This window comes from Marmota marmota, unplaced genomic scaffold (genome assembly GCF_001458135.2).
Source record: "Marmota marmota marmota unplaced genomic scaffold, marMar, whole genome shotgun sequence".
NCBI lineage: Eukaryota > Metazoa > Chordata > Mammalia > Rodentia > Sciuridae > Marmota > Marmota marmota.
This window is the reverse complement of record NW_026000229.1, coordinates 7,035,196-7,062,483: the sequence shown is the minus strand read 5'-3', so window position 1 is coordinate 7,062,483 and position 27,288 is coordinate 7,035,196. Positions and strand designations below refer to the sequence as shown.

Sequence of the window (27,288 nt, the reverse complement as noted above, 5' to 3'; positions counted from 1 at the left end):
GACCGAAAAGCCAGGGTTGTTGATGGGGGCTCAGGTCTGGGAAAGAGGAGACCTGGGTTCAGCCTGGTGACCTCAATTGTCATTGGACCTCATCTGTATAATGGGCATAGGCTTCTCAAGCTCTGTGATTCTATGCTGTGTGTCCCATAGCAGGCACCTATCTCCGTGGCCTGCTCGGTGGTGGCAGTGTTCATTGAGCACCCACTGAATCCCAGCCTCCCTCCCCGCTGGTCCGGAACCCACTTTGGCAGCGTCCTTGAGAGGCTGATTCTGCAGAAGTCTCATCCTCCTGCGCACATGTCGTTCTGCAAACACGCAGGCATCGGATTCCCAGAGCTCCCTGGGCTCCGCCGAGGGGGCAAGGAGCCAGGAGGGCCAGTTGGAAGTCCCCACCTCTGCTGCGGCCCCTCCACCTGCCTTGGCTGGGAGGCCGGCAGCTGGGATTTCACATCCTTCCTGGGACTCGGCACATGGGCAGGCCTCGTGTCCTGGACAGCGCCTGGCTCCCACTGCATCTCCTCCCCTGCCCCAAATCATTGTCATGCTCTGACTGTGGTCCCATTTCCATAGCAACTTCTCGTGATGCTCAGGAAGGTTTGGGGGAAGGGAGCGGGAGACCCATTCATTATCTGGGAGATGGCAGCTGGGGGCTTGGAGAGGTGCGGTGGGGGTGGCCTGCCCTGCTGGCTCAGGTGGAACAGGGCACAGGGCGGCCAGCCAGGTGGTCTGGAGGCCTTCCAGGGACGGGGCTGCCTGTGTTGGCCTGGGCCCGATGGCCGCGCACTGTCTACCAGGAGCCAGCTCGGGCGGCCACTGGGAGCACACCTGCTTGACTGGACCTGGCTTGGGGGATCCAGGGCCGAGGCGATGTCCAGGCTCTGGCACCACTGTGTCCTGTTCTGTCCTCTAGGACCAGCAGCTGTTGGGAGGTCCCCCTGGGGCTGACTGGCACAGGGGCAGAATTTGGGGCTGGTGGATCAGGGGCTGAGCAGACCCTCTACCCTCTCTACCAGGTTTCACAGCTTTGTGGGTCTGTTATCAGGGCCCCGCTCAGCACCTTCTTTCTCCCTCCATCTTGAAGAACAAGTCTGCAGCCCATGAAGCAGGAAGACCCTTCCAGAGTCCCTCCATCTTCATCTCCCCCGTGGCTGGAAATTCCATCAGCATCTAAGACTTGGTGGAACATCCGCTCTGGAAGGGACTCCAGGGCCTTTGCCATCTTCGGCCCACACTGTGGGAACCTCCTCAGAGCCCTGTGCACCCATCCTCCTAGCCATCCCAACTGGATGACCCTGTGAGTCCTCCTGGGGACCCAGGCCTGTGCTGGATGGTGCCACATGGCGGACAGAGAGGGAAGGGCAGGCGTGGCTCAGTCTTTGGAGGCAGCGAGCGGGTCAGATGCCAACTCCTGAGCTTCCCGTCACCCCCCTGCCCATCCCCGCAGCCACCTCTGGCCCCACCTACACTTGTAGCTTCTTGATCTTTGTCATTGCGCTGGCTCACATCTGAAGGTGGATCACCACACTTGTCCCAAAGCCACACAGCCGTGAAATCACATCTGTGATGTGCCTGTCATGTTTTTTCCTAATACACAGAAAAATAAACACATACCTATGAAAATAAAAATGTCTGTCTGCACACTGCCTCAGTCCTCATGCAGCCCGGAGGTGTGTGTCCCAGGCTTTGAGAAACACTGATCTGACGGGAGCCCCTCAGCCACGGCTCTGGAAGGCATCCAGGACTTTGTCTGAGAGGTAGCGGTAACTGAGGTGCAGAGGGAGCAGCGTTGCCCAGGCACACGGCCAGGAAGTGGGAGAGCCGGGAGACCCCTACCTCCCTGGCCTTCCACCTGGGGTTTGTGCTGTGTACCTTTGAGGGCCTCGCCAGTGTCCCCAGACTCCCTGGCATCCTCACTGGTCTGTTGGGGCAAGGGGAGGTTAGCTGGGAGCTGCTGGGCTCCTTGGGGACTGGGAAATGGGGCGCTCAGGCCTCTGGAGCTGTCCCTCCTCCCTATCTGAGGGGCCAGCTCCGGGGCCAGTTTCTGGGGCCTAGCTGGAGAGGAAGGCTGGCAGTGGCACTGCTGGACACCTGCTGTACTGCAGGCTCCGGGTCCCCTTTCTCTTCCCTGAAGTCCTGGAATCTCCATGGCACAGATGCAGAAAGCCAGGCTCCCAACACCACAGGCCCAGGGTGGGAGAATCAGAGCCAGACCCCATCAGCCTGGGGCAGACACCCTGAGTCTCCAGAGCCTGCGTGCCCATGAGTGTGCTCGGGAGTGAGAGCACGTGTGAGCGTGCAAGCCCCAGTGTGTCATCCTGAGTGTGCCGGCTGCATCGTATTTTCATGGATCAGAATCATTTGCATGTGTGGTCCCCAGAGCCCCCCAGAGCCCCTGCTGCCCTGCTGTGTCCCTAACCATTTCCTCTGTCTCCCCACAGCCTTCTGCACCCACAGGCCCTGAGATGCTGGTGCCCACAGCAACGAGGGCAACTGACCCTGGCCCACTGTGCTCACTGGACTCCGCTCAGCCTGAGGTAAGAGGCCACTCGGGGCCACGGGCAGAGTGGGGGTGGAGGAGCCTTCTGGGCTGGGGTCTCGAGGGGAGGCTGTCTCACGACCTTCTTTCTGGAGGTTCCCATCTCCCCCAAATGCAGTCAAGTCCAGGAGCTTGGATAGGAGGGTGCCACCTGCCCAGCCTCTGTGTGGCAAGGCTCAGCAGCCGCTCGGAGGCCCAGGGCATTCTTCCCAGAGATGTGGTTTCACCAACAAGCTCACTAATAAGTTCCCATGCGGCGAGGGAGGTCTCTAATGACAAGTGAAGGACTCGTCACATCGTTGGTCCTGTCACATTGACCAAATGTATGTTTGACTCTGGGTCAGGAGGAAGTGGGGCGTGTGGGCTGAGATATTCAGGGTCCAAGAAACTGTCAGGAGGCTGGCACCAGCTCCCGGGGTGCAGTATAATGGGTCCAGTCAGTGGCGGGTCTAGACACCTTCAGGGCAGGATGAGGCTCAGACTCCAGGTGTGTGTGTAATAAGCACTGGCAGCCAGGTGACCTTGGCTTTGTGTGATCAGAGCAGACGGACTTTTTGTCTATATCATGAGGAGAAAGGCACCCAGAATGTGGGAGGTGACAGGCCCTCCCACTCCATGTCCCACGTGAGGGGATACAGGAAGCTACAGCGTGTTGTTTCGAGGTAGGAGATGGGCAAGGAGGGGGACCTGAGCTGTTGCCAGGCTTGACCCCTGTTTTGCTTGTGACTTTAGACAAGTCACCTTAACCCTGAGCCAGTTCCCTGTTCTTGGCTTCCTGGATTCATGAGGCAGCTGCAGCCTGAGTTTGTTAAGCAGCAGGAGTGGTGGGGAAGGTGTGGGGCGGCCGCTGGACTGCCATGTTACCCACAGTGCTCAACGGGGCCACCGGCCTTGGCCTCCTCCTCCGGAGGCACTGGGTGACAGTGTGTGGCGGAGGCTCAGCCGGCCCTTCCTCTGCCTGGGAGCTGGTGGGCATGGTGGGAGCAGATGCCTGCATCTCCTTCCTGGGCACTGGGCCTTGCTCTGAGGTCCACTTATGTCCATCAAAATATTCCTGCTAATTAGTTGGTCTTGGGTAGATTGAGCTGCTAATTGGCCCCTCCAGTTTAACGTGTAATTGCTGTTGGGAGATGGCGAGAAGACGTGGACAGGGAAGAATGAGGCGGCCAGGGTGGCTCACCTTGGCCTCTGCCCAGCAGGCAGTGCAGGACCTGAGGACGCTCAGTGCAGGGAGCCAGCAGGGGAACTGAGGCAGGGCGGGTGTGCCTCTCAGCGGGGCTGCTGGCAGGCGACACCTGGGCTGAGCCTCGAGGCCTGTAGGGTTCTTTTCAAACATTCTATTTTTCTGGTTATAAAATATGTTCTCTATAGAGAAATCTGAGCACTTGGGTGTTTTGCCCGTCAGTCTTTTACAAAATATGTATTTATGACATAATTGGGATCAAGCTGTCCTTACTGTTTCCTAACCTGCCTTCTGCATTTAATTCTATACCAAGATCGTTTTCCCGTCATTAACTACTCTTCTGTAATGGGATTGTTAATGGCAGCATAGTGTTCCAGCCCAGGCGAGCCACGGCGAATCCACATCTTCTCCCTTGTGTATTTTGATGGTTCCCAGTGTTTTGTCATTATAAATATTGCCTGACTGAACAGGGGCGCATGGAGGGTATGATGGGCGGACTAGGCTTGAGGTTGGGGTCGGGCCCCGTCTAAGCAAAGCCACAGCAGCAGGGGAGTTGTGTTCGGGTGTAATGACCCAGGAGGGGGCCTGGTGGGCCAGGGGGAGCCGTGGAGGCTGTGCAGAGCTGGAGCTGAGTCCTGGCTTAGCCAAGCTCTGGGAGAGGCCTGGGTTTTTCTTGCCATCCCCTGACTCCCTTGTCCCCTCTGTCAGTGCTCCTGTGTTTGAAGGGGAGGGGCAGGTTCGTGGCGGGGGAAGGGCAGGCAGGCTGGGTGCTCCTACTCCAGAGCAGGACCAGTGGTGTCCACATCAGGGCCCTCTGCTCTCAGCCCTGCGCAGGTCTCTTTGTAGGAAGGACGCACACGCCCGGTCTCGCACTGGTCACATAGGCCTCTCCTTCATCCCCCATGGCGGGTGGCCTGTGATGGGGACCCAGAGGGCCACAGGAGAAGGCTGGGGCTGGCATGTTATCTCTGGCAGAATTCCCTGAGCTGAGGGGAGCAGGGGCCCCTCCCCTGTGTACATCTGCTGGCCCCAGCTGCGTTCACCCTGGGCTGGGAGCGGGGTTGGGATAGGGCTCGAGTGAGGGTCCTTTGAAGGGGCAGCTGAAGGATGGGCTGTGGGACTTGGTGGGCCTGGAGGGGGAAAGCAGGACTCCTGTCTGCAAGTGTTTGAGGTGCTGGAGTCCACACGAGGATGTACAGATGTGTGCGTGGAGACAGACAGACAGGCAGACAGGCAGACAGACAGGCAGACAGGCCGCGCTGAGGGAAAGGAGCAGCTGCCTGTGCAGGTGTGGAAGTCGCCAGCATCTGCAGGGCTTTTTGAGTCTCTCCCCTGGACGGGGTCAGTAGAGAAGGACGCTGGGGCTCATTGCTTAGGGTGGTCCATCGGTGGGCGCTCCCTGCCCATGGGCGGGCCTGTTACTCCAGCCTTGCCCATGAGGATCTACTGCTGCTAGCTCACCCTCCCCGCTGTTTCTCCCATGGCCTGAAGGTTGCCATTGCGCTTCTGTGACATTGGTCATGGATCGGTGGTCAGGAGCTCCTCTGCCGATTGATTCAGTCATGCTCCTCCTCAGGGACCTACCATGGCTCCTTATTGTCTAAGGATTGAATTCCAAACTCCTTGTCCTGGTGATTTAAGGTTTTCCCCCATCTGGCTCAAGTCCACTGTTTCTGCTCCCCTTCTTTCCATCAGGTGACTCCTCTTCCCCCCGCCCCCGGCTCAGTCTCATCTCCCATCTCCACCATCTAGAATGCTGTTTTCAAATCCTGCCTCTTCCAGTGCCCCTTCCCGACTCCCCCACCTCCCTGGCCCCTTCGAGTGACTGTCAGTACCTTCCCCTGGCATTTCCACGTCCGGTGGCGTGTGGCTAGCTGTCCTGTCATGACTGCAGCTCATCAGTGTCATCTCAACTCGTCTTCACCTTTTCCCTCCTCGTCCTCCTGTCCCTCTCCTGTCCTGTCCTGTCTGACGTGTGGATGTCAGGGCTCTCCCCAAGTGGAATCCCATTCAAACCATGGAACTCTGGGGGTTGGGATGTTATCAGAGACAGGGGTCTTCTGGGGCCACTCAGACCTCCTCATCCAGAGCGTCAGGCCTGTTGGGGTGGGGATCCAGGAATCTGAATGATTAACGAGTCCCACAGTCACTTTGTGATGGTCAGCAAGGATGGGATTCCTTAGCCCAAATCAAGTTCATGCCAGGGGAGTGCAGGTGTCCCTGGGAATGGGCCTCTGACCTCTATGTGCATACCTGCAGGGACGGGGCCTCACTTTCCTCCGGGCAGCCCGTGCCTTGGAGGTGGCTTGCCGTGGCTCTTTCCTCTGCCAGCTGAGCTGAATCTGCCTCCCTGAAGCCCACGGAAGGATCTAGGCCTTATGGGGCAGAGGTGCAGCTGGCATCTGGGAGCTCCCCTTTCCCACTCCAGGGCCCAGCAGCAGTCGGGGCCTCAGGCAGTGTCCTAGTTGATGGGCGCAGACCTCACCTGCTGCCACCTCTGTCCGCTGGGAGCCCCCTCGGTGTGTTTTGTTGCCTGTTCTTTCCTAGTGTCCCTTTAAAGATGTAACTTCATGGAGCAGGGTAGGGACGCAGAGACACCCCTTACACCCAGGACCTGGCTGTGGCCCCGGTGTGTGTGGCTGTTGATCGGCTGTCACCACAGGTGTGGAGGGCTTTAGTATTTTTGGAGCATAGCCCTTCCTTGATCTTGTCCTTATCACAGCCATGTGACAGAGGGATATCATCATGTGTTCATCCTTCCAAGAGCATTTATGGAGCACCTATTGTATGCCAAGAAGTGTTCTGGGGATAATGTGAACAAAGCAAGGTTCAGAGAGGGGTGGGGGCTTGTCAAATCAAACAACCAGTGAAGGGACGAGTTGGCACCCAACCCAGGTTGAGGGTGTATCAGTTTGTAACAGCTGCCGTAACAAAGAACCGCAGTCTCAGTGCCTTAAACAACAGAAAATCATTGTCCCACTGTTCCGCAGCTCTCAAGTCTGAACTGAGGTGTCTGCTGGCACTTTCTGAGGCTGTGAGGGGAGGGTCTGTCCCAGGCCTATCTCTGGTTTCTCCTGTGTCTCTTCACATGGTGCCTTCCCGGGTGCCACATGGCCAAATTGCCTAGACTGTCCCCACACTTGTTCTTAGAAGGACACCAGTTGTATTGAATTAAGGGCCCTACCTTTTCCAGTGTGACCTCCTCCTAATAAGCTAATTACATCTGCAATGACTCAATTTCCAAGTGAGGTCACATTTTTGTGGTAGTGGGGGTTAGAACGCAACACATAAATTTTGAGGGGACACAGGGAGCCCATGATGCAGGGAAGTAGAGCTGTAATTTCCACAGCATTGGATGGTCTCCCGACGACCCCGTGTCTTTGGGCCTGGTGGGCATCTCTTGTCTTGAGGTGTTCAAGTGTCCAAGTGGAGCATCAAGATCACCCAGCGTCAGGACATTCAGGGAGATCCCTACAGCAGGCCTGGATTGGGGCTTCTTGGAGGTCTGTTTCTTCGTGGGTTGTGCATTGGGGCTCAGGGACACAGGTTCACGGTTCTTTTTTTTGGGGTGAGTTACCAGGGATTGAACACAGGGGCACTTGACCACTGAGCTACATCCTGAGCCCTATTTTTTGTTGTTGTTGTTTTTTTTTTATTAGAGACAGGGACTCACTGAGTTGCTTAGTGCCTCACTTTTTTTTTTTAAGAGAGAGAGAGAGAGAGAGAGAGAATTTTTAATATTTATTTTTTAGTTTTTCGGCGGATACAACAGCTTTGTTTGTATGTGGCACTGAGGATTGAACCTGGGCCGCACACATGCCAGGCGAGCGCGCTACCACTTGAGCCTCATCCCCAGCCCCAAGTGCCTCACTTTTGCTGAGGCTGGCTTTGGACTCACGATCCTCCTGCCTCAGCCTCCTAAGCCCCTGGGAGGGATTACAGGTGTGCACCACCATACCTGGTGAGGTTCATGGTTCTTAATCCAGTCCCAGGATCCTCTGGTGAAAGGCAGGGAAGGGATTCAGTTGGGAGGACTAGCTCCCAAACTCTGCCATCCACTAACCATGTGCCCTGGGCAGTGTCTCACCTCTGCCTCAGTCTACCTGACTGTGAATTAAGCCTTATCCCGCTGGTCAGGTTTTTTTTTTAATATTTATTTTTTAGAAGTAGTTGGGCACAATACCTTTATTTTGTTTATTTATTTTTAAAAATGGTGCTGAGGATCGAACCCAAGGCCTTGCACGTGCTAGATGAGCGCTCTACCGCTGAGCCCCAGCCCCAGCCCCAGCCCCGTGCTGGTTGATTTTGATCACAGACCTTGGCTAGGCTCAAAGGAGAGAAGGATGGGAAGGTGTTTTTGTTTATCTTTCATTTATTCACTCTGCAAATGTTTATTAGTGTGGCCGTAGGTGCTAGGCTTGGTGCTGTCCCTAGGGACACAGGGAGGCCTTCCCACAGTGAGTGGGGGCCAGGGTTTTGCAGGTGGCCAGGGGCAGCATGCTGCCTGTCCTGCCTCTGCCTCAGGGCAGCTCCCCTGCGGGGACAGGGGTGTGGGTGGGGCCAAGTACGTGGCTTTAGCCTCCAGGAGCAAGGAGAGGAGCCAGTGGGGAAGCAAAATTAAAATTCCTCTTGGAGAAGTTAACAACTTCCCAATTAAAGGACTTGTTGGTGAGACGCCTTGGAGGCCTTTTCAGTCAAGAGGCTCTTCTGAATAATGAAAGGGCTGCCTGAGCTTGGAGTGGAGCCGAGCTGCAGCCAGAGGTGGGTGGGGTGCTGGAGAGGGCACCCCGCCTCAAGGCGGAGGACAGGCTGTGTGTAATGGGTGGGCCGGGGAGGTGGACGGGAAGGGCAGGGAAGAGTCCTCAGCCCTGCCCCTCCAGCCCCCTCCTGAGCCCACCAGTGCCCTCCACGGCCACTCTGTCCTCCACAGCGCACCCTTCCCTTAGCCTGCGTGGACCTTCCCGGCTTCTCTGCGATGCTGGCTCTTTCTATTTTTTTTTTTTTTTTTGGTTCTGGGGATTGAACCCAGGGGCACTTAACCACTGACCACATCCCCAGCCATTTTTATATTTTATTTAGAGACAGGGTCTCACTGAGTTGCTTAGGACCTTGCTGAGTTGCTGAGGCTGGCTTTGAACTCGGGATTCTCCTGCCTTGGCCTCCCGAGCCACTGGGATTATAGTGTGTGCCACCGCGCCCAGCACTGCTGGCTCTTTCTTGTCCCTGCTTGACTCTAGGTTTTGTCCATGCAGTGCGTGTATTGCTTTCAGTCTGACCTTTCTGGACACCCTGTCTGAGCTGGGTGGGAGCAGGGCTACCCTGGTCAGAGGGAGGCACTCCTGCAGGGGGCAGGGCAGCTCCTCCCACTTGGGCCCGGGTGGAGTGGGAACAGGGTGTGCTGATGACCCTGCATGGTGGTGATGGTCTGGACTCTGCCCAGGAGCAACCAGCCTGGCTGAGGGTTTAGCATCGCCTGGGCTCTTGAGACTCCAGGCTCCCAGGTAGCCCATGCCAGTGGGACCGCAACCCTAACCCCACAGTCCTGGTGGCATCCCGGGATGGTTGGTGTTTGTTGGTCAATCCCCTGCCTTTCATCCTGGTGCTACCCAGAGGCTACCTGGGAGACTTTTGCTCCATCTGGTTTGGACTGGGTGTCTGCTGGGTCTCCCAGGAGAGGTGCCACCTCAGACCTGCCAGGGTTCCCCTGCATGCACCCGCATTGTGCGTGACCCTGGGCTCCTTGTGTCTTCACAGTGGCTGGGAGGCAGCTGGGATCACCCTGTTCAGATGCAGAGGTGAGGCGACCTTTAGCACAGAGGGTTGGATGCTAAATAGGGGCTGTCCCCTGGGGCCCTCCAGGTCCCTAGGCGAGGAGGAGGCCCTCCCCTAGTGGACAGCCCAGGCCTTTACCCCGTGCTCGGGGACTGCCCCCAGCAGTTGTCAAGGTCATTTGAGGAGACGGTGTTACACAGTGGCTCCTCTGTCCAGGCGGGTGGCGTGGAGGGTGGCCGAGTGTTTGCAGCCCACACTTGCCCTCCCCTCCTTCCCCGTGTGTCCTACTTTCCGGAGCCTTCCCGGCCGAGGCTTCTGTGTAAATACGCAGGACTGAGAGGCCGGCCCCTCCAAAAGGCCAACCAACCAGTCATGCAGGCGCTCCCGGGAGCCCTGGGCTGGGGCGATAATTAGGAGAGGGTGACGTGCTGGTTGGGGATAGGAAAGGCCAGCCAGCAACCCGGGGAGGGTGGGCCCTAAAGACCCGAGGGTGATCAGCTGCTTTGACCAGGCTGGGAGCTGAGAAAATTTGGATTCAAGTCAGCCCTGCCCCTTACTGTGTGGCCTTGAGCAAGTGACCCAGCCTCTCTGGACCTCTGTTGCCTCTTGAGTGACATAGATAACCTTCCTGAGGGGTGGTAAGGGTCAGATGGCATAGCATGTGTGGACGTGCTGGGCCCAGGGCTGGTGGGTCTTGTATGTGGCACATGGACTTGTGGACAGCATCTCGGTATCACTGTTTGGTGGGAATGGTTCCCATCCCTCCTGATGCTTTGGTTCATGATTCAGTTCTTTAGCCTCAGTCTCCCCATCTGTATAATGGGCACAGGGATTCCTGCCTCACAGAGGTGCTGCACTCCATCAGTGGGAGTCCCCTATTCCCTCTTCCTGAACATTTAATGATCCCATCCTTTCTTGAGTATCCAGTGGGCTTTGCCTGGGCTCAGAATGAGTAGGTGACATGGTCCCTGCTTCTGGTAGCAACATAAGGACCAAGAGAAATGATGGGAACCCCAGAAAAGGAAAAGGGGTAAGAGAATTCAGGGAGGGTTCTCTGGAGCAGTCTTGTCCTTAGGGTTCAGGACGATTTGGGGAAGCCAGGGCTGGGGGAGGAGTGGCAGAGGGTGTGCCTGGTTGGGAATGTAGTGAGCAAAAAAAAAAAAACAAAAAACAGGTTAGAGGAGCAAGTTCAAGGGTGTGAGTTGCCAGGAGAAGCTGGCGGTGAGGGGAGGGCTGGTATTGGGGTCAGAGGGCTCCAGCCCTGCTTGGAGTGGGGGATGAGGGGCGGGGGTTGGGACAGTTGTCTTCTGACATGAGGCGGCCGGGCAACAAACATTCCCCAGCATAGATCCGACTGGGGCCCTGTGGGGCGAGGCAGGGGTTCAGGGAAGTACCTGTGGACAGGGCTTCCCAGACTCCGGGCCTCAGATGGGGGCCAGAGGTCTGGTGCCAGGCCGGGGAGGAGGCAGCCACCAGAGCTGGATGACGTGCCTATGGAGATGCAAGGGGGCAGCCTTCTGCCAGAACTTAGGATCCGGGGCTCCGCTACTTGTGGGAGGGCTCTGGAGTGGGCTGGGGCTGCCCACTCACCCTTAGCCGGTCCCTTCAAACTGGCACGAGTCACGCTGCTCTGAACTCTGCTTGTCTGAGAGCTCCTCATTCATTCTAAGGAGCTGGAGGCAAGGCTTGGCGGGGGCGGGGCCTGTTTAAGACCTGAACCTCAAGCCTCACACTTTTTCAGTGGTCCATGCTGTAATCCGGGGCTGTGGTGATTAGGGGCCATGATGTCCCTGGAAGGACTCAGCAGGTGACACCCATGTATGCAGCCTACCTTCGCCTCACAGGGAGACTTGGGGAGGTTGAGGGGTGACCTGCTGCCACACAGCACTGGGGTCTGAGTCCCTGGTCCTCGGAGGGAAGGGAGGTGCCGTGCTCACCTCCATGGTGGAGTCTGGTGGCCCCCACCAGTTCTGACCAGGCCTGGGGGTCCAGGGGACCCTCTCAGCCACAAGTCTACCGTGCCTCTGAGCCACTGAGGGAGGCTTTAACATCTCTGCCCCAAATTAAAACCTATGAGCTCCTCAAAACAATGAAAAATTTCCCTAATAAAAGAGGAGGCACACTCAGGCATGTCCTCAATGAAGGGAGTGACTTCCGGGATTAATCCAGGATGGATGGGAGGGCGCCAGCGGAAACGCGCGCAGTGGATATTGTAACAAATTGTTTGCTCCTGAGAGGAATAATTCTTAATGTGCACCGTGGAAGGGGAAGGCACCTTGGCTTGTCGCAGTGCCATGCTTCATCCGCTGGGCCCTGGCAGGGTCTCTGCTGGGATGGCCTCACCTCTAGGCTCTGGCCCTTCAGGGACAACCTCTCTCAAGTGAGTTTGAGAGTGTGCATGCGACTGGGTGCCCCTGCATCTGTCCCTAGAGCCCCCTCGGCCTCCTGAGTCCGGCTTCCTCCTACCTGCGGTGCCTAGAGGTGGATCTGGGTAGGGAAATGCTCTTCCTCGGCCACTTGGGCCACCTCTTCCTCTTGGGACCTTCTTAGACCTAGACCTGTCCATCCCCCTATTTCAGATCACCCGAGGGAGGGTCCAGACTGGCTGGCTCTCAGCATGCCTCAGTTTACCCGTTGGGGTACCTGCCTCCTCCCTCACTCCCTTGCCCCAGGCCCAGGTGGGGAGGGGACAGCTGTGTCCCTGTCTGGCCACTTTTCCCAGCCGCCTAATGTGTGTGTATAGAACCTGGGGAACGGGGAGGTGAGGTCGGTTCACACACAGGAGCATGAGTGAACACAACTCAGAAAGCTTCCTGCCTTCTACTTCCCACTCCCAGCCGGGGCTGGGCCAGCGATAGAGCAGAGCCCTGGGTTCTGGAGGGCAGGGCTCTCACTTCCCTATTGCCTGACCGCGGCTCCCTGGGCAACTCCCACTGTCTGGTGTCTTCCGACAGGGATTCCCTTTTGCTTCACCATCATCCTCTAGTGCCCTGAGAGCAGGATCTCCGATCACCCCAGAGGATGCGTCCTGTAATGGTTCTCAGACATAATTAAGTCACGCAGGGGGCACAGGGTGGCTGGGCCTCTGCTTCCTTGAAACTGCCTCACCACGCTGTTTAGAGAACCCGGGTCCGAACCCTGTGCACCTCCTCCCCACCTGTCCCTCTGCTGAGCCGAAAGGGCAGCAAGGCCGCAGCTGCACAGGCCATCCTGGGGACAGGGAGCCCCTCTCACCACCCCCTCTGGTTTGGAGCAGATCTGCCCTTTCACTCATCCGCTGTCGACGGTGGACGAAGGCGCTGCTCTAGGTTCTGGGGACATTGCACCTAGATCATCTTAAAACTGCTCCGGCCCTCAGCTGGTGTCCCTTCATGTTGGAGCTGGTGTCCCTTCATGTTGGAGGGAAATCAAATGACAAATATTTTGGGTAACCTGGGACTGTGATCATCTTGGGAGGGAAATAAACAGGGCCATGGGATAGGGAGTGACTGGGGATGGGCGAGAGTCTCCCGGGAGGGCCCAGGCAGGCCTTTCTGAAGAGGTGACACCGAGCTGGAGGGGGCCGGGCAAGGGGAGGAGAGGGCGGAGTCGTGGCTTGGGTGGCCTTGCAGGACTGGGGCTCATGCTGGAGGGTGGCGCTGGTGTGAAGGCTGATAGTCTGGGTCAGGTGAGGTCGGCTTGGTCTGAGTCTTGGTCCCGGGGTGGCACCATCTTCTGGTTTGGGGACTCTGGGGTGGGTGGAAATGTCAGGATCTGGTTTGGACTTGCTCTGTTTGAGGCTCCAATGAGCCATCCAAGGACAGCATCATCCCTTTGGTTAGCATGTGGACCTACTGCGTGTCTGAGGACACTCAAAAGGACTTCTCATGGCTGGTCACATTTCTTCAAGGTCAAAGCCTTTGGCATGTCAGGGCGCCTCATTGCCAGACTGTTTTTCAGATGAGGAGACTGGGGGACTCACTGGCCCTAAACTGTGGGTGGCCTTCTTCTAGACCCCTGGTGTTGAGAGGAGAGAGCAAAAAACCTGAGTGCCACCTGATAGGGAAGTGGCAGGAAGACCCGGGCGGGGAGCAGGGTGCCTCCTGCTGACGTGTGTGTGTGTGTGTGTGTGTGTGTGTGTGTGTGTGTGTGTGTACGCGCTTGAGCATGAGCGCGTGGCAAGCCCATTAACAAACAGAGAAATAAATTAACAAGTATTCAACCCACCAAATGTTCCTTCTGTTCTGTATAATAGAGCGCGGGAACATAATTTTCCCCTGGAGCAAATTGCAACAGCTGAACCTGTTCCTCGTTTTCCTCCAAAAACTGCTTAAAATTCTGGAACGCTTGTTGATTTCGGGTCCTTTCCCTTTCTGGCTCCTGTCCCCAACCCCCAGGCTGCTTGCCTCCGCCTTCCCCTTGCCAGGCCTCGGAGGAGCCAGATTGTCACAGTGCAAGGGCCCCCACCCTGCAGATGGGAGAAGCCTGGGGAGTAGCAGCTCAGGCCAGGGCATCGAGGGCGAGGAGTATTGGGCATGTTGAGCCATTTAGGTGAATAAAATGCTCAGGGTTGGCAGAAAGGACTAGCAGCTTCTCATGGGGACTTCCACAGATATGCTGTGTGACCTTGGGTCAATCATTTTCCCCTTTGGGCTTTAGTTTCCACCTGGCAAAATGGGGCTGACCACACCTGCCATCTCCATGTGAACACGATGGATGGTATGTCCAGTGTGTGGTATGCATAGATGTCCAGTGTGGGGTATCCTACTGAGGATGTCACATATGGTGGCTAGGGTGATCCCCCATGCCAGACCCTTCTGAAGAGCTCCTGGATTCAGGGACTCTTGCCCTGCTTCTGAAATCCTCTAGGGCACTTCTAATTTTCTTAAAGCAAATTAATTTCTATCTACTTTAATTAAACATGTCTCATAAAAATGTATATTTATTTATAGATCTTCCTTCTTCTGCGGATCCTGATCCTCTCTGTCACTCGGAGCCCAGCCTGGGTTCCGACTTCCTGGGGGTGGGAGCCGGGTTGTGGGGAGGCCTTAGCTGTGGATTCCCAGCTGGTTCTGGCCAGGCCGAGGTACTTCTGATGGCCGTGGCAGGGGAAGCTGGAATCCAGTGCTCCGGAGCCGGAACATTCCTGCCTCTTCTCCCTGCCTTCGGGGATCTGGCTGGACTTGATGGAAGATGAAACGTCCCATCATCTGGGGACTGTTTCTGCGTTCCACAGCAGAAAAAGTAAATCCCGGAGAGGCCATGGGGGTCTGCGGGCTGCAGGACTGAGCCATACCGGGACTGTCTCCACGCCCTGCGGCAGCCCAAGCCTGGTCCCTGCAGGAAGCTCTCCTCGACTCCGCCATCTGCCTCAGCCCCCTTGGCTGCTCCAACTCACCCCAGAGCCAGGCCTTAAACAGCAGGAGTTTATTTCCCCACAGTTCGAGGGGCTAACCGTCTGAGATCAGGGTGTCAGAGCAACTGCGTTCTGGTGGGGGCTTTCTTCCTGGCTCACAGATGACCACCTCTTGCTGTGCACATACCACACACACACACACCACACACACACAGATTTGATGTCTGTTCTTAGAAAGACACTAATCTATTGGATCAGGGTTCCACCCTTATGATTTCATTTAACCTTTCCCGCATTAGGTGTTGGAGCTTCAACTTAGGAATTTAAGGGGTCGTGATTCCTTCCGTAGGGCCACGACGGCTCCTGCCCCTGCACCGTCTGGTGCTGTATTACCAGCTGTGTGGTTCCATTTCGCCCAGGTCTCCTCCTCACCAGGCCTGGGCATTTGGGGCTCCACCATGACACAGGCTTGAGAAACTGCCTGGCTGAGCTGCAGTTTGGGGGATTTCTAGCCCCTTACCCTGGTGTGGGGTGGGCCTCACCCCCTTTGCACATCCGGGCTTCGTCCAGGCCTCCTAGATGGGGAGCGTCCGACCCATAGGCCTTCCACGTCCTACCTGTCAGAGGCCCAGTATGGCCCACAGGGGAGGTCAGCCCTGACCTGCTCTCCAAGGCCCTTCAAACCTAGTCCCTGTTCCATTCCACTAGCCTCCCACCCTGGGCCTTCCCACAACCCAGGACACACCACTTTGTTCCTGGTTTTTGTGCCTGTGGTTCCTCCTGCAGGGTGTGAAGCGGTCTCCTCACCTGCTGGTGAACCCCTCCCTGTCCTGGGAAGTCCTCCTCAGCATGGCCACCCCCACGCCTCTGGGCTCCCTGCCACTCTGGGCTTCCTTGCTGGGCTTAGCATCCTGGACAGTCCTGGTCAGGGGCTGTGTGTGGTCCACCACGGGCCCCGCACCTCCTGTGCCTGGCTCCACCCTGCTCGTGGGTGAGTGGATGGTGAGCAGTTAGTGGGCTCCTGTGGTCCAGGGTCTGGGAGGCCGTCACCATGGAGCTTAGGAGAGACAGACAATCAACAAGACAGATAAGCCAAGTCCACACCATGTTAGATAATGTCAAGGAAGAGAGAATGCAGTGGGAAGGAAATGTCAGGGGTGGGGAGGGTCTCAGAGGTGGTGACTTTGAGGTAAAGACCTGAAGGACCCCAGGGATACCTGGAGAGAGCTTTGGAGGCAGAGGCCACGTGCTCTGCTCCCAGGTGGGGGCAAGCCTGGCCTGAGTGAGGAACAGGGAGAGGGGACCTCGTGGCTGGAGGAAGCTTTGTCAGGAGTGAACCTGGCCAGAGGGTGGACCCTACAGTGTTGGGCTGGGCGGCTGGGAAGACAGGCTCCCTCTGCCTGCCGATGGGGGCTGGGGGCCAGGATCTCAGCTGTGACCGTGGGAAGCCCCATATGCCCCTTTGTCCAGGAGGAGGTGTTTAGAAGGTGGTTGGTGACCATGGAAGGCTACATAATGGCTCCCAAGGATATCCAGGCCCTAATCCCTGGCACCCATGACAGTGACCTTGTATGGGAAAGGTCTTTGCACGGGTGATTGGGCTCAGGCCCTGGAGATGGAAAGATTACGCTGGATTATCTGGGCCCTGGCTGCATTTACTTGTGTTCATTTAAGAGGAGGAGGAGGCCGTGTGACCAGGGAGACAGTGATATTGCCATGAGCCAAAGAAGGCCCGTAGCCACCAGCAGCCCCCAGAAGCTGGAAGAGGCCAGGAATGGATGTGGCCCTAGAGCCTATGGAGGAACCAGGCCTGCCAGTACCAGGGCTTTGGCCCAGGAAACTCATTTCATAGTCTGGCCTCAGAACCTTGAGGAATAAAATTTAAAAAATTTTTTTAGTTATAGATGGACACAATATCTTTGTTTTACTTTTTTAATTTTTATGTGGTGCTGAGGATCGAACCCAGGGCCTCACACATGCTAGGTGAGTGCTCTACGGCTGAGCCACAACCGCAGCCCAATTTCTGTTGTTTTTAAACCACCAAATCTGTGGTAATTCGTGACAGCAGCCCTGGGACACTAATACAGTGTCATAGGCCCAGAGAGTGATGAAATGCCCCAAGTGTCCTAGGCCTGGGGAGTGAACGTGCCTGTCCTGTGGGGTGTGACGTCAGACCCACTGTGAGGACACCAGCATCGATAACATACCGCCACGTACACTCGCCCCTTACTTGATGGTTGATCAAATCATGGGCATTGGATCCTCACCGTCCCCACTGTGACTCAGGCTTGAGGCTGGGGAAATGAGGCACTCAGCTGTCACCCTGTGAGGCTTGGTGCCTGTTGGTTGTCCCTGGGGAGGATGGTGTCCCGGAGGGGTTTGGCTGCTACCTAATGGCTCCTGTGGGCCTGGCTTGCACCCATTGAGTGGTCTCGGCTGAGGGCCGTCTCTGCAGGGTGGGCTTCTGCTGAGGATGCCACACCTGCCGGACTCTGGCTGCTCTCAGCCGAGCTCTGGGGCTGGGCTCCGGGGCCATCCTGCTTGGCTTTGAATCCTGGCTCTCCGCTGGGTGGCCTCGGTGTGCCTCAGTCTTGTCTGTAAAATAGAAATTCATTAAAACGTGTAAAATATCTAGGAGGTGTCAGCCCTCCCCCCTGCGGCCTTGGGGGCTGGGCTGTGGGGACGGGCTGTGCCCTCCATGGATCTGACCACCTGGCTCCCCACAGAGCCACCGCTGTGCCGCCACCGCAGGCAGAGGTCCCGTTTCCTCCCCCGGACTCCAGCTCCCTGTGAGGCTGGAGGAGGACTGGGTCGCTGGTAGGTAAGGGGCCTGTCATCTGGGGCCCCAGGCTGGGGGCTCGGCAGGTCAGCTCCCTTCCCTCCTCCTGCCGAAGCCCTGGACAGTGACCTGCCCCAGACCACCTCCACCATGAGCAGATCCTGAACTAGGGCAGGAGGGGTGCGTGGGTGGAGGGCAGGCTGGGGACTGTCCCATGGCCCTGGGTGTGGTGGGGATGCCGACCCCCTTGGAGGGCCCAGACAGCTGTGGCTGTGGGGTCGGGGTTGCAGCGACCTCGGGAACAGCAGGTATTCAGGGCCTGTTAGAACCTGAGGGGAGACGGGTAATATTTACAGCCCAAATCTGGGTCCCCATAAAGGGAGGCGGGGTAGGGGCGGGAGGGACTGGACTTTTTGATAATGTCATAAATGGAGTCTTGTTTCCCTAGAAACAGCCGTGGCAGTGGCGGCCACGGGCTGACAGATGCGCGCACCGTCAAATGGGCCCACAGAGGCGGCGGCTGGGACATCGGGAGGGAGGGAGGAATGGGCTGTGACTCTCCAGGCCTGGGGCCCAGGGGCAGCCAGTGTGCTAGTGAGGGAATGGTAGGGAGGCTGATGGAGGTCAGAGGCCTGGAATTAGGCATCTGGGGGATAGTGGGGTGCCTGCACTGTCCAGGGTTTAGCGGCCTCTGGGTGGGGGCCTACCTTGGGGCTGGCAGGGAGACATTTTCAGAGTTAGAAGACCAACTCTTTAGCAATGGGCAACAGGAGATTCACTCCCACAGTGTTGGTGTGAGCCTAGAGAGACACAGACATAGGGGAGAGTACTGGAGAGCCTCAGCACAGGTGTACAAGGCTGCATTATAAGGAGCAATGAGTCTGATATGGAGGAGGGGATTTCTGGAGTGGCTTGATCATATCTGGTGTGCATGGCCCTATCTAGGGCTGGGTGTGGTTGGTCCATGTTGCCAGAGCCATTGGAATCAGAGGTTTACTTAAGTTGTCTCATGTCAGAGAGAGTAAGGGACTGGCTTTCAAGCTGCCACCAGTGTCTGCTTCACACTGAGCTCCACCTTGACCCACAGGGACATCAACAGGAGGTGGCAGGCAGGAAGACTGGGACATAACATCCGAGGAATAGCAGGTTCAGGGGTAACGCTTGCTGTCTAGAAATCTCTCAGGAGCTGAACCCTTCCCCTGGTCTGTGGTGGGCACCCACTGCCCCAGGGCAGAGCCGAGTCCAAGGTGGAGGCTCTCAGTTAGAGCCGCAGATGGACGGGCTATCTTGTGTGGTAGTGAGCTTGCTGTCATTGGAACTATGCAAGCATGGCCCAGGAGATAAAGAAAGACCTCCTGGTGGAGAGAGGGGCAGGATAAGGTCTTCCTAGCTGTCCTCAGTTCTGGGAGATAAGACAGTGCGGGACATAAGCATCTGGCCCGGGGCCCTCCTCTCCTTGCTGGATCCAGTCCCCGTGTGGCTGTGACTTGCTGTGTGATTTCAGCTGGAGGCCTGGGCTCTCTGGGGCAGGGTCCAGGGGCGCTGAGGTGGTGCAGAGTCAGCTCAGTGTTGGGGTTCGAGAGGACATTCCAGGGAATTGAGGCATGCTGCCCGCACACTCTCACTGCCCCCCTGGACTGGGACACTGGACAGGGCAGAGCAGGGCTCTCCAGGCCTCTGGCCCATTGTCTCCAGAGAGGGTCTCCAGGGGGCCTGGCAGGGCAGGATCAGCGCCTGAGCCCCCTCCCTGAGCAGCTCCCCCTCCCAGAAGTGGCTCAGCAGCCCCTTTAGGGCATGGAGCTAGGGGTCGAGGAGGGAGGTGTTGGGGACCCATGGGAGCCTCAGGGTGTTCTCAGGACTTAGGGGAGGGCTGGGAGGCCCAGGGACCCCCTGAGTAGGCAGGATATAGACAGACAGCTGTCCCTGGGAGACCCCTTCTGAGGGTTTGGGAGGAGCACCTCAGCCTGGGCAGAGGCTCCAGGGCCCGGCTGGCACCCACATCACTTGGCAGGGCTACGAGGGCGATGGAGAGACGCTTGCCCTGGCTCCTTGCTCCCCCATGCTGGGCCCCAGGCAGAGATCTGTGCAGTGGGCAAGTCACAGGGCAGCTGGTGCTAGAGGTGCCCCCAGGAGAACATGGGAGCCTTGTGCCAAGGGATGTGGGGCTGGAGTCAGGCTGGGTGGAGGGCTCCCAGGATAGTGGGGAGCAGGGATGGGGCTCAGTGTGGCCTGTCTCCGTTCACATCTCACCTGCTAGCATGCCGCCAGCCTGCCCATCCATCCGCAAAGTGGGGTTGGTGTCGTGGATCAATTGACTCAATTTGTGAGTCAGTTAGGTCAAGCTGAGCACAGAGTTGGTGTTCATTAAATTGTCTTACTTATTTATTTTTATATATTTATTTGTAGATGGGCACGATACCTTTATTTTATTTACTTATTTTCACGTGGTGCTGAGGATCGAATCCAGTGCCTCCCACGTGCTGGGCAAGTGCCCCACCACTGAGCCACAATCCCAGCCCCGTTTTATTTATTTATTTACGGGCAGTACTGGGGATTGAACCCAGGGGTGCTCACCACTGAGCTACATCCCCAGCCCTTGTTAATTTTTTTTTAAAAATTGGAGACAGTATAATCCTGGTGACTCAGGAGGCAGAGGTAGGAGGATCTCAAATTCGAGGCCAGCCTCTGCAAGTTATTTTGAAACTGGGTCTTAATAGATTTCCCAGGCCAGCTTTGAACTTGTGGTCCTCCTGCCTCATCCTCCTGAGTAGCTGGGATCCTAGGTGCGAGCTGCCCCGCCTGGCTGGTTGTGTTGTGTTAGTGCTGGAATTAAAAGTGCTTGGAGCTCCAGACGACCTCCTTCCTCCACAGCCTGCTGCTCCAGGCTGTCCATTCTGTGTCCAGGCCTCCCAGGGCCCGAGTCTCTGGGCCCCTGGGCTTGAGGGATGGGCTGCTGCAGGGACCTGGGCTCTAGGTCTCCAGAGCAGCAGCCCTTGCCCTGGCCTCCACCCGTTTCCTGCCTTCATGAGCTTGTGCTCTGCAGCCACGGGGGACACCTCCTTAGCTCCTAATCAGATTTCACCTGAGAGCAAATGCCCATAAACCAGGTGAGGCTGAGTGGGTGGAAGGTAGGGGGTGGCAGGAGGGAGGAAGAGGCTGAAGCCCACTCCCCAGCCCCCAGTCCCCAGAGCTGAAGCTGGTTCCTGCTAATTAGCGCCTTAACGAGCCATGCTAAGGCTTCTCCCTGAGCCCGCTCCCAGACAGATAATTACAATGATTTTTTTTTTTTTGGCTGCTGGGGGGCTCTTTAGGGGGGTACTTTTCTGGCTTTTTCAATGTCCACAGGGATTTTCAAATCTACCCACTCTCGCCTCATTTGGAGAAAGGAAAAAAATGTGTTAATGGACCTTTTTCTGCAGCTGAGAAGGACAATTTATGATCGAGGTGACAAACTTCATTTTAATGAGAAGCAAATTTCACTTTATTTTAAAGTCCAGCTCCTCCCCCACCTTGAATCCGTGGAGGTGGGGCACTGGGAGTGGGAGCCTGGGGGCAGCTCAGCAGGACCTGGGGTGGCCCAGCTGCTGGGGAGAATTCCCATCCTCCAGGCCCCGTGTCTGCCTGCTCGCTTGTCCCCTCCGTCCACAGTCGGGGGTTCTGGAGGGGACTGCGATGGCCTCTGTTTACAGATGGGGAAGCCGAGGTTACCAGACGTTACCAGACTCGCGGGCATCTTTGGAACTGTCAGGGTTTGGGGGTGGGATGTCCACCCCGGCTACCTGACACCTCTCGTGTCCTGCCTGACCCTGGGAGTGGGATTGCCCTCTCCCCCGTCTCTCAGGGATAGGGCAAGGGAGCCCAGGTGAGGGAGGCCAGGTGGAGTCTGCTGGCATTGCCAACCCTGGCCCCGGGGCCCCCGGCTGCACTGACCAGGGAGGAGGCCAGGTTCCTCTATTCTGTCCCTCTTTTCGAACAGGAACCTTGAATGGTGTCCACTCTGGGTCTGGAGGGGGCGTGCACAGCAGAGGTGGGCATTCCATCTCCCCTGTAGCTCCTAAAGTCGGGGGGATTCTACTGGACCTGGCAGCCTGGCTAGAGGTATGGGTGGGGGGGTGATCAACCCATGGAGCCTAGAGCAGGCAGGCCGGAGAGAGGCCAGCAGACCGGGGACTCCGACGCCTGGGTCCCTGGCTCTGGTCTGTCCAGGATTCCAGAAAGGCCTGCTGATTATTATTATTATTATTATTATTATTATTATTTGGTTTTCTTTTTATATATACATGACAGTAGAGTGTATTTTGACATAGTATCCGTATATGGGGTTTGTATATTCTGGTGGTTGTTCCCATGATGTGGAGTTACACTAGTCGTATATTTGTGGATTCATAGTGAACACAGGAAAGTTACGTGGGATTCATTCTACTAACTTTCTTATTCCCATCCCCCACTCTTCCCTTCATTCCTCTTTATTTAATCCAATAACCTTGTATTCTTCCCTCCCCCTCTTTATTGTGTGTTAGCATCTGCATATCAGAGAGAACATTCTGCCTTTGTTTTATGGGATTGGCTTAATTCTCCTAGCATGGTATTCTTCAGTTCCGTCCATTTACCAGCAAATGCCATAATTTCATTCTTCTTTATGGCTGAGTAATATTCGTTTGTGTATATGTACCACAGTTTCTTTATCCATTCATCTGTTGATGGACACCTTGGTTGATTTCATAGCTTGGTCATTGTGAATTGAGCTCTTATAAAATTTGATGTGGCTGGGTCACTGTAGTATGCTGATTTTAAGTCTTTATTCTGAGGAATGGGATAACTGGGTCCAACGGTGGCTCCATTCCAAGTTTTCTGAGGAATCTCCATACTGCTTTCCAGAGGGTTGCCCCAATTTGCAGTCCCAGCAGCAATGTGTGAGTGTGCCTTTCCCCACATCCTTGCCAACATTTATTGTTCCTCGTGTTCTTGATAATTGCCGTTCTGACTGGAGTGAGATGGAATCTCAGTGTAGCTTTGATTTGCATTTCTCTAGTTGCTAGAGATGCTGAACATGTTTTCATGGATCCGTTGACCGATTGTACTTTTGTGACGTGACTGTTCAGTTGCCTGCTGACTCCTGAGGAACCTAGGAGGCTCCCTGGAGCTGGGATTGGCTTGGACTTGAACCCAAGGACTGCCTGGACCAGAGCTGGGACGAGGGGCAGGAACCCTGTACCCAGGGCTGCCCCTTCCCAAGTTACTGCATCTGTGGCTGGAGCCAGAGCTCCCTGTCACCTCAGGCAGAGGGCTGGCTGTGGCTTCTGGAGTGTCCGGGACCCCAGCCCCTCTTGGGCCCTGTGCTGGCCTCTTGACTCGGCTTCCAGGGGCTGCTCCTCCTAGCGTCCCCAGGGACACTGGGCGCTCTTGTCTTCGGAGCGTGGAAGGGTCTTGGAGACAGGGGCCAGAGTGGGACTTCCTTCCCGTGATCTGACAACTTCTGTGGAGAATTCAGGACCGAGGGCTCACTGGCTGTAAGGCCCCTGGTTTTCCAATCGAGGACCCACTGCAGCCCCTTGCCGCCACCTCCCCTAGCCCACGTGGGGTGGGGCATGAGGACACTGGACTGTGGGGTCAGTTCCCTGTGGCCCCAGTCAGCACAGAGTGGGATCGCAGCCCTGCCACTTACCAGTGGGGACCTCAGACAAGTCCCTGCACCCTCAAAAATGGGTTAACCGCCCGGTCAGCACGGTGCTGTTGGATGCTGCGTATGTAGTCGGTGCTCAAACATGGATGCAGATATAAAATTGCCACAACCATGACCTTTCAGAATGCCAGACCTTTGGGGTCCAGGGTCCTCGTGTGTCCAGGAGGTTGGAAGGAACCGTCCAGCCCCTCGCCCAGCCCCCACCCTAGGAGGTGGTTGCTCCCTCTGCCCCCCGGGTGTGTGTGTCACCCTACCTATGTTGTCCTTATCCTCTCTCTGACCCTGTTTCACCCTGAGGTGCTGATGGGTAAAGGGGACCATGTCAGAGGGTGGGAGCGGGCTCGGCGTTCTGGGTGATTTGAGCCCTGGGAAGGGCCACAGTGGCTTCTGGGGGCCTGGAGATGGGCCTGGCCTATCCCTTTGGGACCCATTGCCCTGACTGGCCCAGGCAGGAGGTGGGAAGGGTGGGTGTCTGGGCGCTCTCTGGCTGGGAGGCAGCCTGCCAGGCCAGACTGGGAATGCCAGTGTCCTTGGCTCTGGCTAGTCCATGGATCCGGAAGGGCTTGTTGATTCCTGGGGAATGGAGGAGGCTCCCTGGATCTGGGGTCAGCTTGGATTTGAATCCACTCCTGGAGTGTGGTCTGGGTGAGTTGTGTGTGTGTGTGTGTGTGTGTGTGTGTGTGTGCTGGGGATTGAACTCTGGGGTACTCTACCACCTCGCCCAGGACCATGCCTGTGGCTTGTGGCTCTCCCGGCCCCTGTTCCCTGGCTCTCTCTGGGGGAACCTCTCTGCTCAGTATGTGGGGCGGGGGTGAAGGCAAGCCTGGCGCTGTCAGTGAGGTCACTGTCTGCCAGGGCGGGTGGGCGGCCGATTCGTTTGGCTCTTGCCCTCTCCCCACAGCACCCTGACCTTCATCCTCGGCCCAGTCAGCTGTGACACCATCCAGCCCAGCGGGGTGTGGCATGGGGGCGGACCGGACCCTGGCAGCTCCTCCCAGGGAAGGTTCCTCACTCCTGGGCTGACCCTGGGTGTGTGAGCGGGAGGCAGGAGAGAGGTCAGAAAGGCTCCAGGGGGACTGGAAGTGGGTCACCCAGAGCAGGAGCCACCCTAGGTGGGCGGCCCAGCAAGGGCAGGGGCCCGGAGCCCACGAGGCCCCTCTGGAGGCCTTTGTTGGCCTGTGGCGGCGGGTGGAGGCTCCAAACCTGGGTCCCGCCCTGCCATGGACGGCCTCCTCAGTTGCAGGGAGGAGGGTGCTGAATGGTCACCGGCCCTCAGCTCTGTGGCCCTGAGCCTGGCCTGTGGTGGCTGCAGCTGGGGTCTGAGTAGTGAGGCCCGAGTACCACGGTCCATGAGTGGTCCCTGAGAGCCGTGGGAGCAGCGCAGGCCTGAGTGAGCGCAGGGTGAAGTGGAGGGACAGGGCGGGAAGAGACCTGCAGTGACTGATGTCCCTGGCAGAGGACGTCACCCCCCTGCTTTTCCCTGCCCAGGGCTGCAGCACCCCGTCCAACCAAGCGAGGAGTGAATCGCAGATGTGGACCCCCCAGCGGGGGGGACATCGATCTCCATTAAAAGGTGGGTCAGGGATGCTCTCCCTGCTGTCCTCTGACAAGCCTGGCCCTGGCTGGCCACTGTGATGGTGGGGGCATGGGGGGGGGGAGCAGACCATGATCTGTCCCTCTTCACTTCCTCCCTCCGTTCTTCAAGCCCTGGTGCTCAGTTTGCTGTCACCATCCGCGCCTGCTCCCAGGTCCCCATGGGTAAAAGGGGCCCTCTTTGCACAGACCTGGTTCTCTTCCTTCATGGCTCCCCTCTTGATTCGTATTCCTGGCTTTATTTGTTTAAAGTGAGGCCAGAGGCTGCAGCTGCCTCGGTCACAGACCTCTCCCCAGGGCCTGGGACAGGGGAGGCGCTCAATAAATATTTGTTACATGAAAGAAAGAAAAACTCAGTGGGCTTCTGGTGTGGGCAACCCCCACCCACAGGAAGCCCCCAACCAGGGAGCGGAGGAGGAGCTAGAGGAGGCCGAGGGTGTCCCGGTCTGCCCAGGGGCACCCACTTAGTGGGAGGGGAGGCCGTGCTCTCCTGACACCCAGCAGGGTGGAGGCAGGTGCTGCCAGCAGGCTGGGGGGGGGGGCGTGCGGGGGGGGAGTATGGAACAGTGGGCACCCACAGGTCCCGGCAGGGGACAGGAGTGCCTGGGAGCCAGAGGTGGCCCCATGAGACTCAGGGAGTCCTCTTGGGTTTGTCACAAACCCCACCGTCCTCTGTCCTTCCCTGCTACCTCTTGCAACTCTTTTTTGGATTCTTTGTGGGTTTCCTCCCTGGAAATGGCTTCTATTGGGATTTTTCTGGTTTCAGGCCTTAACTGTTGACTTGACCCTCCCTCCATTCCCTCCCTCTCACCCACATTTTGGGTTGTCTGAGCTCCCAGGTGAGCCACATAGTACTCCCTGATGACTTTCCCCTCTTGACAACTCTATTTTCCCTGAGGTTAATGGTTTGGGGGGGGGTTCTTTATTTTTTTTTTTTAGTCATCATTAATGCCATTGTCAACTGTGCCCAGCTGGGTAAAGCTCCTGTCTACATAACTAAACGTGAGAAGTACTTCTTTCATAAATTCCATCTTCTTGAAGAAGCCTCTCCCTGAGCCTTATGACCTGCTCCAGTTCAGTTTCTGTGTAGACAGCGGCTGGGGTTGGCCGGCGCCACTATTGGGGTCCCCCTCACCTCTCTCATTCAGTCTCTTGCCTCCTGGATCCCACATCTTCCTCTTCTTAACAGCTTCCAGAAAAGTTGCCTGGCAGGTATCTTTGTGAAACTTGGCCGGTCTGAGCATTCTTCACCGAGTCCTGAATCTCCATTGCTAATTTGACTGGGTGTAGAATTCCAGACAAGACCTCCGACCCTGATCTTCAGGGACCCTCCTTTAATGCTTCAGGAACCCTTGTGGAGACATCACCATTGTTCCAGGATTGGGTTCTTTGTCGGGGGTTTTCCTTTCTGGGAACTTGGACAGTGAACTCCTCCTCCAGGTCCTGCATTCATCTCCCCCAGCTGTCCTTGGTGGGTTTGTCTTTCCAAATCGGAGATTCACGTTCCTTTCTCTGCAGTCTTTGGATTACTTCTTTAAGGGTTTCCTGACCTCTCTTTTCTCGTTCTCTTTCTGAAACTCCTGTTGCCAGGCGTCCTGCTTCCTGGAGGGCCCTCTCTTCTTTCTTCCCTTCCTTTGTTGTGTCTCTTGATCTTTCTGCTCCTCTTTCTAGAGCTCCTTGATTTTGTCATCCTGTCCTAATAGACGAAATTTAAAATTTTTTTCCTGCCCCATAAATATTAAATTTCAAAAATTTCTTATTTACTGAGTATGTTCTTCAGAATATATTCCATTCCTTTCTTGTTTATGGATATTATGTTTTGTTTTTCTGGAAAATTAATGAGACTTTTTTTTTTTTTTAAGTTTCCTGCTCTCTGCATCTTCTGATCTCTCCAAGTTGCTGTTTTCCCCCATTTGCTCCCTTGTGTGGGACTCTGCTTCATATTAAAGATTTCCTGCATTCATCCACTTAGCTGATTTTGCTGGGTGTCAGCCCCAATCTCCAGCCCTGAACAACACGATGGTCAGAAGTTGCTGAGCTGGTGGAGTTGGTTTCCGAGTGTCTGGTGGTGTTCCATGGATTGCCTCTAGGTAGGAGGACACGGGGGCACCAAAAGCTGGTGTCCCTGACGCCTGGGTGAGCTTGTCAGCTGAGGCTTCCCTGTGTCGGGTCTGGTTCACGGGGAGCCCCAATGACAGAGTCTCCTGAAAGGACTGAGTCTCTGGAGGCCAAGTGGGAAGGGAAGGCTGGGGTCCTGACCCAAATTACAGGGTACAAATTTTCACCTACTCCCTTAGATGGTCTTCACCTTCTGTGTAGCCTGAGGTCTTCCAGCCCGGAGACCCTCAGCTCGATCTTCCCCAAGGGAAAAAAAAATAACCACAGTTGCTGGGTTTCTGATCTTGCG

At 56.5% G+C, this 27,288-nt stretch overlaps 1 protein-coding gene across 2 annotated transcripts in view; it reads left to right on the top strand.

Annotated features, from left to right (window-relative positions):
* Positions 1-2,438: 2,438 nt before the first annotated feature.
* Lingo1 (leucine rich repeat and Ig domain containing 1) overlaps positions 2,439-27,288 on the top strand; it is a 170,883-nt gene continuing 146,033 nt past the window's right edge. Inside the window, exon 1 of one of the 2 annotated variants that reach the window (XM_048793815.1) lies at positions 2,439-2,534. The gene's annotated coding sequence lies outside the window, so the exon portion shown is untranslated. Of the gene's footprint in view, positions 2,535-26,949; positions 26,972-27,288 lie in introns of those variants that run through there. The other variant, XM_048793816.1, reaches the window with a different exon arrangement.